The following is a 12,250-nucleotide window of genomic DNA, read 5'->3' as shown; positions in this document are numbered from 1 at the left end:
TTTGGACAGATACAGATTTGTGAACGCAGGCACAGTATGGAGGATAAGGTCACATGTACTGTTTGTTACATTGTTGCTTTAAGGAATGAATTAATAGTTCAAGAAGCCGACCCCAGAAATTGCTATTATGTGGTGATGGTATGGCGGTGTTCAGTCACTATTTGGAGTTATTATGTGGTGATAGTATAGCGGTGTTCAGTCACTATTTGGAGTTATTATGTGGTGATAGTATAGCGGTGTTCAGTCACTATTTGGAGTTATTATGTGGTGATAGTATAGCGGTGTTCAGTCACTATTTGGAGTTATTATGTGGTGATAGTATAGCGGTGTTCAGTCACTATTTGGAGTTATTATGTGGTGATAGTATGGCGGTGTTCAGTCACTATTTGGTGTGATATAGTTATACTATGGCTCTGTGCCCACTATGTGTTTTTTAACCTTTTCCGCTGCAGAAATGCTTAAAAAACGCTTGGTAGAAGGTCTGCCATGTTCTCCAATGATAATCCGCATGTGCTGTGCACATGCTGCGGAAATTCAGCTGCGGATTATCATTGCGGAAAAATCCACAGCACTACCAATTATTTTGCGGAATTGTGGCGTTTTCGCCGCCATTGACTTTCATTGGACCGCAAGATATCTGCATCACTGCATCTGTACATGCGGATTCCATGCGGTTCAATGTGCGGATGTTACCCGGGTTTGGAGAAGAGGAGACTCTCATCCAGACCCAGGTACCATAGTATCTGTAAAAAAAATAAAAAAATAAAAAATATACATTATACTTACCTTCTGATGACCCCCGGAGTCCTTGTCCTGGCATGCCGGCAGCTCACGGTAGACTAAAAGGACCTGCGGTGACGTCATGGCAGGACAAGGACTCCGGGGGTCATCAGAAGGTAAGTATATATTTATTTTTACCATTCTTTTACGGGCACACTATATAAATCTACGCCGGTTACATGGATTTATATAGTGTGACCAAGTTGTCAAGCACTTTCCAAGTGATGCTAAAATCGCTTGGAAATCAGGAAAAAATAAAAAGATTCATCCAGTCTATTCAGCGCTCCCAAACGACAGGCACCAGGTAGAAGTATTATAGATCTTCAGAAATTTACTTAGGATAAAAATCATCACAAAACGATACATAGAACAACGCGTTTCGGCTATATATTTATACAAAATAGCCTTCCTCAGGTGAGATATGGCAATATATATGTATAAATCTATAGCTGAAACGCGTTGTTCTATGTATCGTTTTGTGATGATTTTTATCCTAAGTAAATTTCTGAAGATCTATAATACTTCTACCTGGTGCCTGTCGTTTGGGAGCGCTGAATAGACTGGATGAATCTTTTTATTTTTTCCTGATCTTCATTCCACGGTCTCCTGGCTGAGAGATCCGTTGTCTCCAGACTATAGCTGCACATCAAGGAGACAAGGCATCTCAGTCAGACCTAATCGTTCGATACGCTATACCACAAGCTACATCAAAGGTGAGCAAATCAGCTTCTAAAAAAGAATATATAAAAAAAAAGAGTTGTACTAAATTATCTGCACTTAGATCTGCGCCCGTGTTTTTTGTCTTTCCCCCTCTCCTAGACCCTATAGCCTTGGGGTCATAAACCTCTGACCAAAATCACTTGGAAAGCGCATGACAACCCGCATGCGGAAATGCATGTGAAGAACGCTCCACATCCGCATGTCCCTGGCAGGAAAAACACATGTACAATCCACATGTACAATCCGCCTGTACAATCCACATGTACAATCCGCCTGTACAATCCGCATGTACAATCCTCATGTACAATCCGCATGCACAATCCGCATGCACAATCCGCATGCACAATCCGCATGTACAATCAGCATGTACAATCCCCATGTACAATCCGCATGTACAATCCGCATGTACAATCCCCATGCACAATCCGCATGCACAATCCGCACGTAGAATCCGCATGCACAATCCACATGTACAATCCACCTGTACAATCCGCATGCACAATCCGCATGTACAATCCGCATGTACAATCCGCATGTACAATCCCCATGTACAATCAGCATGTACAATCCGCTTGTACAATCCCCATGCACAATCCGCACGTAGAATCCGCATGCACAATCCACATGTACAATCCGCATGCACAATCCGCATGCACAATCCGCACGTAGAATCCGCACGTACAATCCGCATGCACAATCCGCATGTACAATCCGCATGTACAATCCGCATGCATAATCTGCATGTACAATCCGCATGCACAATCCGTATGTACAATCCACATGTACAATCCACATGTACAATCCGCATGTACAATCCGCATGTACAATCCGTATGTACAATCCACATGTACAATCCACATGCGTTTTTTCTGCCAGGGAGATGCAGAAACGCTCAGGAAAAATCCGGAGCATTCTGCATCATGGGCACATAGCCTTAGGCGGCATTCAGTCACTATTTGGTGTTATTATGTGGTGATGGTATGGCGGTATTCAGTCACTATCTGGTGTTATTATGTGGTGATGGTATGGCGGTATTCTGTCACTATCTGGTGTGATATAGTTATACTATGGCGGTATTCAGTCACTATCTGGTGTTATTATGTGGTGATTGTATGGCGGCATTCAGTCACTATTTAGTGCTATTATGTGGTGATGATATGGCGGTATTCAGTCACTATCTGGTGTTATTATGTGGTGATGGTATGGCGGCATTCAGTCACTATTTAGTGTTATTATGTGGTGATGATATGGCGGTATTCAGTCACTATCTGGTGTTATTATGTGGTGATGGTATGGCGGTATTCAGTCACTATTTAGTGTTATTATGTGGTGATGGTATGGCGGTATTCAGTCACTATCTGGTGTTATTATGTGGTGATGGTATGGAGGTATTCAGTCACTATTTACTGTTATTATGTGGTGATGGTATGGCGGTATTCAGTCACTATCTGGTGTTGTTATGTGGTGATGGTATGGCGGTATTCAGTCACTATGTGGTGTTATTATGTGGTGATGATATGGCGGTATTCAGTCACTATCTGGTGTTACTATGTGGTGATGATATGACGGTATTCAGTTATTGAAGAGCAGTCAGATGGAGGATGAACCCTCCCCCAGCCTGGGGGGCTTTTCTTTCTTCCATTACAGATTTAGGGGAGGGGCGTTACTAGCATATCCACTCCCAGAATCCTTTGCTCCCACAGCCCCCTAATGACTTTGTCTCTCCTCAGTGTAGACAGAGCCCCAGATCCGGAGGCCGCAGCTCCTCACAGATGGCCTCCAGCTTTGCGCAGTGGCAGTATCATAGCCCATGAGGTTTATCCGAGGCGTGGTTATTGCTAATTGAAAAGTTTTCCCAATACCCCGCCATGAGGGCTCGTAATACCGTCAGCATGGCAATTTTTGATAGTCTCCCGGGAGACTGAGTAGGTGGTTAATAGTAGAAGAAGAGTTATTGCTGCTTAGCTGGAATAAATCTATATACAGTTGTGTTGGAGCCGTATGTTACATGTGTCGGGCTGAGAATCAGCAAAGAAACGTGCGGGACCAATTACAGAATTACTATCTATTCAGTACCTTCCCTGGAGATTTCTCCATATATAGTTATGTTATGGTTGTTTTTTGTTATTATGTGGTGATGATATGGCAGTATTCAGTCACTATTTAGTGTTATTATGTGGTGATGGTATGGCGGTATTCAGTCACTATTTGGTGTTATTACATGGTCATGGTATGGCGGTATTCAGTCACTATTTAGTGTTATTATGTGGTGATGGTATGGCGGTATTCAGTCACTATTTGGTGTTATTATATGGTCATGGTATGGCGGTATTCAGTCACTATTTAGTGTTATTATGTGGTGATGGTATGGCGGTATTCAGTCACTTTGTGGTGTTATTATGTGGTGATGGTATGGCGGTATTCAGTCACTATTTAGTGTTATTATGTGGTGATGGTATGGCGGTATTCAGTCACTTTGTGGTGTTATTATGTGGTGATGGTATGGCGGTATTCAGTCACTATTTAGTGTTATGTGGTGATGGTATGGCGGTATTCAGTCACTATCTGGTGTTATTATGTGGTGATGGTATGGCGGTATTCAGTCACTATCTGGTGTTACTATGTGGTGATGATATGGTGGTATTCAGTTATTGAAGAGCAGTCAGATGGAGGATGAACCCCCTCCCCTCCCCCAGCCTGGGGGGCTTTTCTTTCTTTCATTACAGATTTAGGGGAGGGGCGTTATTAGCATATCCACTCCCAGAATCCTTTGCTCCCACAGCCCCCTAATGACTTTGTCTCTCCTCAGTGTAGACAGAGCCCCAGATCCGGAGGCCGCAGCTCCTCACAGATGGCCTCCAGCTTTGTGCAGTGGCAGTATCATAGCCCATGAGGGTTATCCGAGGCGTGATTATTGCTAGTTGAAAACTTTTCCCAATACCCCGCCATGAGGGCTCGTAATACAGTCAGCATGGCAATTTTTGACAGTCTCCCAGGAGACTGAGTAATGGTGTTAGTATTAAAAGAAGTGCTTATCGGAGATAATTATGAATATACAGTTGTATTGGAGCCGTATGTTACATGTGTCGGGCTGAGAATTATAAGTAACATTTCACTTCCCTGAGGACAAGAGAATCAGCAAAGAAACGTGCGGGATCAATTACAGGATTACTATCTAGTCAGCTGCTTCCCCGGAGATTTCTCCATATAGTCATGTTATATATTTTTGTGTTATCATGTAGTCATGGTATGGCTAGGGTGTCAGCACCCTTGAAATTGTTCCAGAAGCTGCAGTATTTCTCAGAACATTATTATAATTCCCCGTGTTTTGTTCTACACGTGTTTGTTTCCTTTGTGAGTGTTGGAACAACACAAAAAAAAAACAGAGAAGAAAAGGCAAATTGGACATAATTTTACACAAAACCCCAATAATGGGTCGGACAAAATTGTTGGCACCCTCAACTTAATATTTGGTTTCACCCTTTGGAATAAATATCAGCAATCAGTCGTGTCAGGAAAACTTGCCGGCCGGTGAGTGCAGCTCTCTGGCGCCCCCATGCCTCTCAGGTCAGTCAAGGTACTGCACCTAGAGTAAGTAGTGCCAGGAAGCTGCCACCAGTGGGGGAAGACACTGGGGTGTGTTGTCCCTTACACGTCACCAATCCGTGACGCCACAATACAGGCACAACTCTCTGGCGCCCCCTCGCCTCTCAGGTCAGTCAAGGTACTGCACCTAGAGCGAGTGGTCGCCGGAGAGGCCGTCCTGTAGCCCACTGGGTATTTGAGGCCCTCTGCAGTGAGGGCGGTATATATATATTTCCCTGGCTGCGCCAGTAATATATATCCACACCTCCGACCGTCACTGCCAGCCTTCCTCAAATCCCCCAGATGGTATGCTGCCACCAGTTCTGGTTTGATACAGCCCGGTATTAATGGACTTGTATCGGGTCAGGAACCAACCCGGTAGCGTTTATGGCTTCGGGGAGGAGAACGATTACAGAACAAAAGAAACAGAACTATTAAATTTTATATTTAATCCAAAAGGGAGGCAGTGTTTAGGAAAAATATATACAAGGATGTTACAAAGGGGGCATTAAAATACATAAACAGTTACATAAAATAAACAGGGTAAAGAGTGAAAATTACTTACACTACACGATCGCGGAGACGATTCAATATAGTGGGAGGTGGGGTTCTCCAGATTGCTGTTATTGAACAGGACCCTTTGCGTATAATTCGTATTCCCCCCAGCAATGAGTACTTCTGTCTTCCCCATAGATTACTTTATACCTAAGGAGAGATCTGGCCACACGCCCCTTGCGGTGACATCATGTGGGCCGGTCTTCAGCCTGTAGATTTTTATTAGAAATGCTGACTTTTGCGATAACTCATCACTCGTTAATCGCAGAAGCTCGCAAACTACGCCATATTTTCCCTCATGATTTTATCTTTCTTTTGATATTACACATCACATCGCTGCAGTCTGCTATTCCGGGGTTCTTGCACTACGGCCCCCCGATGTTGGTTACGGCCGTGGAAAAATACCTGCATATTCCAGGGCTGATTTGCTTACTCCACATATGGGTCCCGTTATTGTCGGACCTATAGAACTCATATTATTTCATATCTAATATCGGAGTCATCATGTCTGCAAATTCCCCTTTGAAGCTGGGGAACTGGTCTTCAACAGTTACATGTAAATTAGCGCAAGCCCGCATAGTAGTTACCCCCTGCTCTCTCAGAGACAAGAGGCTTGGTTCCCTAACGAAGTTTTCACACTTCTTCCCTGGCCGTGTGTGAATAACTATTTATCAGTCCTGCGTTAATTCGGGCTTTGTGCTGGCAGAAGGAAAATGGGACAGCTCGGTGCTGACAAGTGGTGATAATTTGCATTAGACACTGTATGATTGTCATCTCTGGACAAACACTACAGCAAAGGGCATGGGAGAAGGGCTAATATTCTGTTAAGCTGTCCCTGATATCAATATTTTATAATATTCCTGACATGTCCCCCTCTTTGAGGTGGCATAAGGGGTGATTTACAGATCGCCCCTTGAGCCCACCTCCTGGCCCACCCTTCCTGCTGATCTGACAAGCCGCAGATCCACTTGCCCACCAACCTGAGGGTCCAGCTTTCTGATCACCTTGACTGGTTTGGGATACATTTTCCCCACACCTCTGACAGGCTATGGGTACCTTCCTCCCATACTCCTGACAGACAGGGGGACACACTTTCCTGTAACCTCGCCTGGTTATGCCGCCTACCTTTTTACCTGTCCTCATCTTTACCTTGAGAGCTGCGCTCCCTAGGGGGAGGCTATGACCGGCCATGTCACAGTCCGTCGTGACACTGGTCGCCGGCCCGGGACCCCTTTCCCTATGATCCCCGTGTTTCTCCCCATCCTTCCACATCACCTCTGGAGCCGTGCTAGTCATGGGGCAGCTACCATTGACCATGTCACCATCTGGTGTGACATTAGTCACCTGCACGGGACGACCTGCTTCCTGGTGTCCGTGCCTGCTCCCCTTGCCCCTAGCACTTATGCTGGCTCGCTTTAGGGGATCCTCAGCAGCATCACCCCGCGGGGTGAGGTGGCTGAGTTCCCCTTTATCACAACACACACTTTTATTAGACATCACATTCACATTTTTGACAGCGGCATTAAATGACATATTAGATCTGGGAGGGTTGTCAGGAATGTATCGGGCAACCAACCGTCCCAGATCAGTTCCCAATAACACATTAATGGGGAGATTCTCCGACACCCCCACTTCCCTTAACCCCCTCCCCGCACCCCAGTCCAGGAAAACTCGGGCCATCGGTATGGGACGGCGAACACCCCCAAACCCGGTGACAGTCAGGGTCTTCCCAGGAATGAGTTCCTCTGGTAACACAAACTCAGGGCGGATCAGGGTGCATTCTGCGCCAGTGTCCTTAAGGCCGACAGTGACTGTGTTTCCCACAGTAATGGGTTGTAAGTTCTCCCGGGCCCGGCCAACCGCCCCACCCACAAAAAGAATGGCTGCAGTAGGCCCTGGGGTCTCAGGTGTGGGGTTCATCTTCTGCCTCTCCGGGCAGACAAGGCTGATGTGACCAGTTTGGTCACAAGTATAACACTTACGGGAGTCAAATGCAGTCCAGGTGCTGGAAGAAGGGGCAGGACCCACTGAGGGCCGGCGGGCTGGAACACTGGGGGTGGTTGTCGGCTTACCCCCTTTCCAGCTGGTGGCGGCTGACTTCCGCACCTCTGGTGTGCGGTTGGCCTCATAGGTATCCGCAATCTGGGCTGCTTTGGCGGCTTCCTTCGTCTCCCGGTTAAGCACAAACTGTCTCACTTCCACTGGGCAAAGATGAAAAAACTGGTCCTTCACCATCAGATCCTTCAGGTCCTTGAAGGTGGTGACTGACAGTCCTTGGATCCACTGCTCAAAGTTGGTTCTGAGCCCGTCTACCACATCGCTGTAGGTGTCATGTGGTCCACGTTGGAGGGCTCTGAACTTTTTCCGGTAAACCTCCGGAGTCAGCTGGTACTTTTTTATCAGGGCCTGCTTGACGGCCTCATAGTCTCCATCTTGTTCTCGAGGGAGGGAAGCAAACACCTCCAAGGCTTTTCCTCGGAGCCCTGGAGTTAAATATCTGGACAACTGGTCCATGGGCAGCTGATACTGCCTGCAGGCCTTTTCAAAGCCTCGCAGAAATGTGTCCAAGTCCCCATCCTTTTCCATCACAGGGAAGTGCTCAGGACGGGGTTTAAAGCAGCTGGCACCGTTGGACTCATGGGTCTGCGTAGAGGGCGACTCCTTCTGAATCCGGGCTAGTTCCAGCTGGAGTTGTCGGTCAGCTTGTCGCTCAGCAGCCTCTTGGTCAGCTTGGGCATGGCGCTCAGCAGCCTCTCGGTCAGCTTGTGCCTGGCGCTCAGCTCTCTCGGCCTCTCGGTCAGCTTGGGCCTGGCGCTCCTCTCGGTCAGCTTGGGCTTGTCGCTCAGCAGCCTCTTGGTCAGCTTGGGCTTGTTGCTCTGCTCGCTCCTGGAACTTCAGGATCAGCTGCAGTCGTCCATCACGATCATCTGCGGCGAGCTGCTCCAAGGCCATCTGCAGGAGGGGGTCCACACTACCCTGGTTGCGGGTATGGCTGGCAATCACAGGTGGGACCCCTGCGGCAGCGCCATCCGGGCCTTGGCTGGCCGCCCCATCATCAGGGCTTTGCTGTCGGACGGGCTCTGCAGCACCTTGTAACAGTTCAGCAATCATTTGGGCCTTGTTTTTGCCCGTGGGGTCAATCTGCCTCAGCTCACAGAGGGCGATGAGAGTGGGCTTCGTCTGCTGTTGATACCAGGGCTCTCCACGTGTAGCCATTGTTTGCCAAATAAAAGATAGGATAGAAAAACAAGAGAAGGGAGGGGATGCAACTGCTACACGTATAGTAATGTCCCAGATAAAAAATATTAAAACACTGAGTCTGATTTCTTAAAACTCTGCACAGAATTCTCGCAAGAATCATGCAAGTTTTCAGTGACAGGAATGATTGCTCAATCCAGCCACTGATGTTCTGTAATATCCCACCGCTTGCCACCAATTTCTCAGGAAAACTTGCCGGCCGGTGAGTGCAGCTCTCTGGCGCCCCCATGCCTCTCAGGTCAGTCAAGGCACTGCACCTAGAGTAAGTAGTGCCAGGAAGCTGCCACCAGCGGGGGAAGACACTGGGGTGTGTTGTCCCTTACACGTCACCAATCCGTGACGCCACAATACAGGCACAACTCTCTGGCGCCCCCTCGCCTCTCAGGTCAGTCAAGGTACTGCACCTAGAGCGAGTGGTCGCCGGAGAGGCCGTCCTGTAGCCCACTGGGTATTTGAGGCCCTCTGCAGTGAGGGCGGTATATATATATTTCCCTGGCTGCGCCAGTAATATATATCCACACCTCCGACCGTCACTGCCAGCCTTCCTCAAATCCTCCAGATGGTATGCTGCCACCAGTTCTGGTTTGATACAGCCCGGTATTAATGGACTTGTATCGGGTCAGGAACCAACCCGGTAGCGTTTATGGCTTCGGGGAGGAGAACGATTACAGAACAAAAGAAACAGAACTATTAAATTTTATATTTAATCCAAAAGGGAGGCAGTGTTTAGGAAAAATATATACAAGGATGTTACAAAGGGGGCATTAAAATACATAAACAGTTACATAAAATAAACAGGGTAAAGAGTGAAAATTACTTACACTACACGATCGCGGAGACGATTCAATATAGTGGGAGGGGGGGTTCTCCAGATTGCTGTTATTGAACAGGACCCTTTGCGTATAATTCGTATTCCCCCCAGCAATGAGTACTTCTGTCTTCCCCATAGATTACTTTATACCCAAGGAGAGATCTGGCCACACGCCCCTTGCGGTGACATCATGTGGGCCGGTCTTCAGCCTGTAGATTTTTATTAGAAATGCAGACTTTTGCGATAACTCATCGCTCGTTAATCGCAGAAGTTCGCAAACTACGCCATATTTTCCCTCATGATTTTATCTTTCTTTTGATATTACACATCACATCGCTGCAGTCTGCTATTCCGGGGTTCTTGCACTACGGCCCCCCGATGTTGGTTACGGCCGTGGAAAAATACCTGCATATTCCAGGGCTGATTTGCTTACTCCACATATGGGTCCCGTTATTGTCGGACCTATGGAACTCATATTATTTCATATCTAATATCGGAGTCATCATGTCTGCAAATTCCCCTTTGAAGCTGGGGAACTGGTCTTCAACAGTTACATGTAAATTAGCGCAAGCCCGCATAGTAATTACCCCCTGCTCTCTCAGAGACAAGAGGCTTGGTTCCCTAACGAAGTTTTCACACTTCTTCCCTGGCCGTGTGTGAATAACTATTTATCAGTCCTGCGTTAATTCGGGCTTTGTGCTGGCAGAAGGAAAATGGGACAGCTCACCTGGAATCTTGGACTCTTCTTTTGCAAATTGCTCCAGGTCTCTCATATGTGAAGGCGTCTTCTCCCAACAGCAATTGTAAGATCTCTCCACAGGTGATCAATGGGATCTAGATCCGGACTCATTACTGACCACTTCAGAAGTCTCCAATGCTTTGTTTCCATCCATTTCTGGGGGCTTCTTGAAGTATGTTTGGGATCATTGTCCTGCTGGAAGACCCATGACCTAGGATGCAATCCCGGCTTTCTGACACCGGGCAATACATTGTGACCCAAAATCCTCAGATTCCATAATACCTTGCACACAATAAATCACCCAGTTCCAGAGGCAGCAAAACAACCCCAAAACATCTTTGAACCTCCACCATATTTGACTCTAAGTACTGTGTTGATTTCTTTGTACGTCTCATTCTGTTTTTGGTAAACAGTAGAATTATGTGCTTTACCAAAAAGCTCTATCTTGGTCTCATCCATAAAATGCTTTCCCAGAAGGATTTTGTCTTACTCGCGTACTATTTGGTCTAGCTTTTTTATGTCTCTAGGTCAGCAGGGGAGTCCTCCTGGATCTCCCACCATAGCGGTTCATTTCATTCAAATGTCGGTGGATAGCTCGCGCTGACACTGATACACCCTCAGCTTGCAGGACAGCTTGAATTTCTTTGGAACCTGACTGGGGCTCCTTTTGCCAGGACTATCCTGCGTTGCAACCTTTCAACAATTTTTCTCTGCCGTACACGTCCAGGGAGATTAGCTACAGTGCTATGGGTTGTAAACTTCTTGATTATGTTGTGCACCGTGGACAAAGGAACATCAAGATCTCTGAAGATGGACTTGTAACCTTGAAATTGTTGATATTTTTCAACAATTTTGATCCTCAAGTCCTCAGACAGTTCTCGTCTCCTTTTTCTGTTCTCCATGCTTAGTATGGCACACACAGATACACAATGTAAAGATTGAGTCAACGTCGTCTCTTTTTTTTTTTTATCTGGTTTCAGCTGTGATTTTCATATTGCCCACGCCTTTAACTTGCCACAAGTGACTTTGTCCAGTCCCTGATATCATCCTCTCCCACCGCCCAAGTCATTATAAGTCCCTGATGATGTCCTCTCCCCAATTCAAATGTTATGTCTTATGAGATCATCTCTGCATTGCTGGACATGTCTGGAATACAGAAGTGAATTTTTTTTTCAGCACGTGGAAACCAATGGACAGTATGAATAGTTGGAAGTGGTGATAGTGTGTAACCCGAAAAGAGGAGCAGATGGCCAATAATTCAGAAGAAAGTCATTGTGTCTGAATGTGTGCACAGGTGGTGATACTGTGTAACTGGAAAGAAAAGCAGAAAGCAGATAGTTGTAGGAGAAAGTGTGTGTGTGATACTATGTAACCAGAAAGGAGGAGCAGACGGCTGACAGCTGCAGCAGAAAATCATTGTGTCAGTGATCATGTACAGAAGCCCGGATAGCTCAGTCGGTAGAGCATCAGACTTTTAATCTGAGGGTCCAGGGTTCAAGTCCCTGTTCGGGCGGAAGCTTTTAACAAAGAGGAAAACAATAAATGTCATTTCATAAGGATATAAGAGACCTAGAGAAGGACAAATGATGGAGACTATTCAGGAAAATATCATTGTTAGCAGAATTCTTTTGATTTTGGACAGTCTTAAGTGGTGACCATGTTCTCCTTAGCTGCTCTCTTGGCGCCAACAACAGGCAATCACTGGTAATGTAATGTACTAGAACATAAGTGAGGGCTCGTTACATATTCCACGTAGTAGAAACATGTGGACAGTCTGTATAGGGGGACTATATGGCGGTATT

At 46.5% G+C, this 12,250-nt stretch overlaps 3 non-coding genes across 3 annotated transcripts; all 3 read left to right on the top strand.

Moving 5' to 3' along the window:
• Positions 1–3,281: 3,281 nt before the first annotated feature.
• On the top strand, positions 3,282–3,421 carry LOC141167646 (U4 spliceosomal RNA). The gene has a single exon (XR_012251439.1). It is a non-coding gene; the product is annotated as a U4 spliceosomal RNA (small nuclear RNA).
• Positions 3,422–4,360: 939 nt separating this feature from the next.
• On the top strand, positions 4,361–4,500 carry LOC141168075 (U4 spliceosomal RNA). Its single transcript, XR_012251829.1, has one exon. It is a non-coding gene; the product is annotated as a U4 spliceosomal RNA (small nuclear RNA).
• Positions 4,501–11,888: 7,388 nt separating this feature from the next.
• TRNAK-UUU (transfer RNA lysine (anticodon UUU)) lies at positions 11,889–11,961 on the top strand. The gene has a single exon. It is a non-coding gene; the product is annotated as a tRNA-Lys (tRNA).
• Positions 11,962–12,250: the final 289 nt, after the last annotated feature.

Source organism: Phyllobates terribilis, unplaced genomic scaffold (assembly GCF_046119375.1).
Source record: "Phyllobates terribilis strain yellow unplaced genomic scaffold, ASM4611937v1 Scaffold_11__3_contigs__length_659146591, whole genome shotgun sequence".
Taxonomy (NCBI): Eukaryota; Metazoa; Chordata; class Amphibia; order Anura; family Dendrobatidae; genus Phyllobates; species Phyllobates terribilis.
This window is presented reverse-complemented; position numbering and strand designations above follow the sequence as displayed.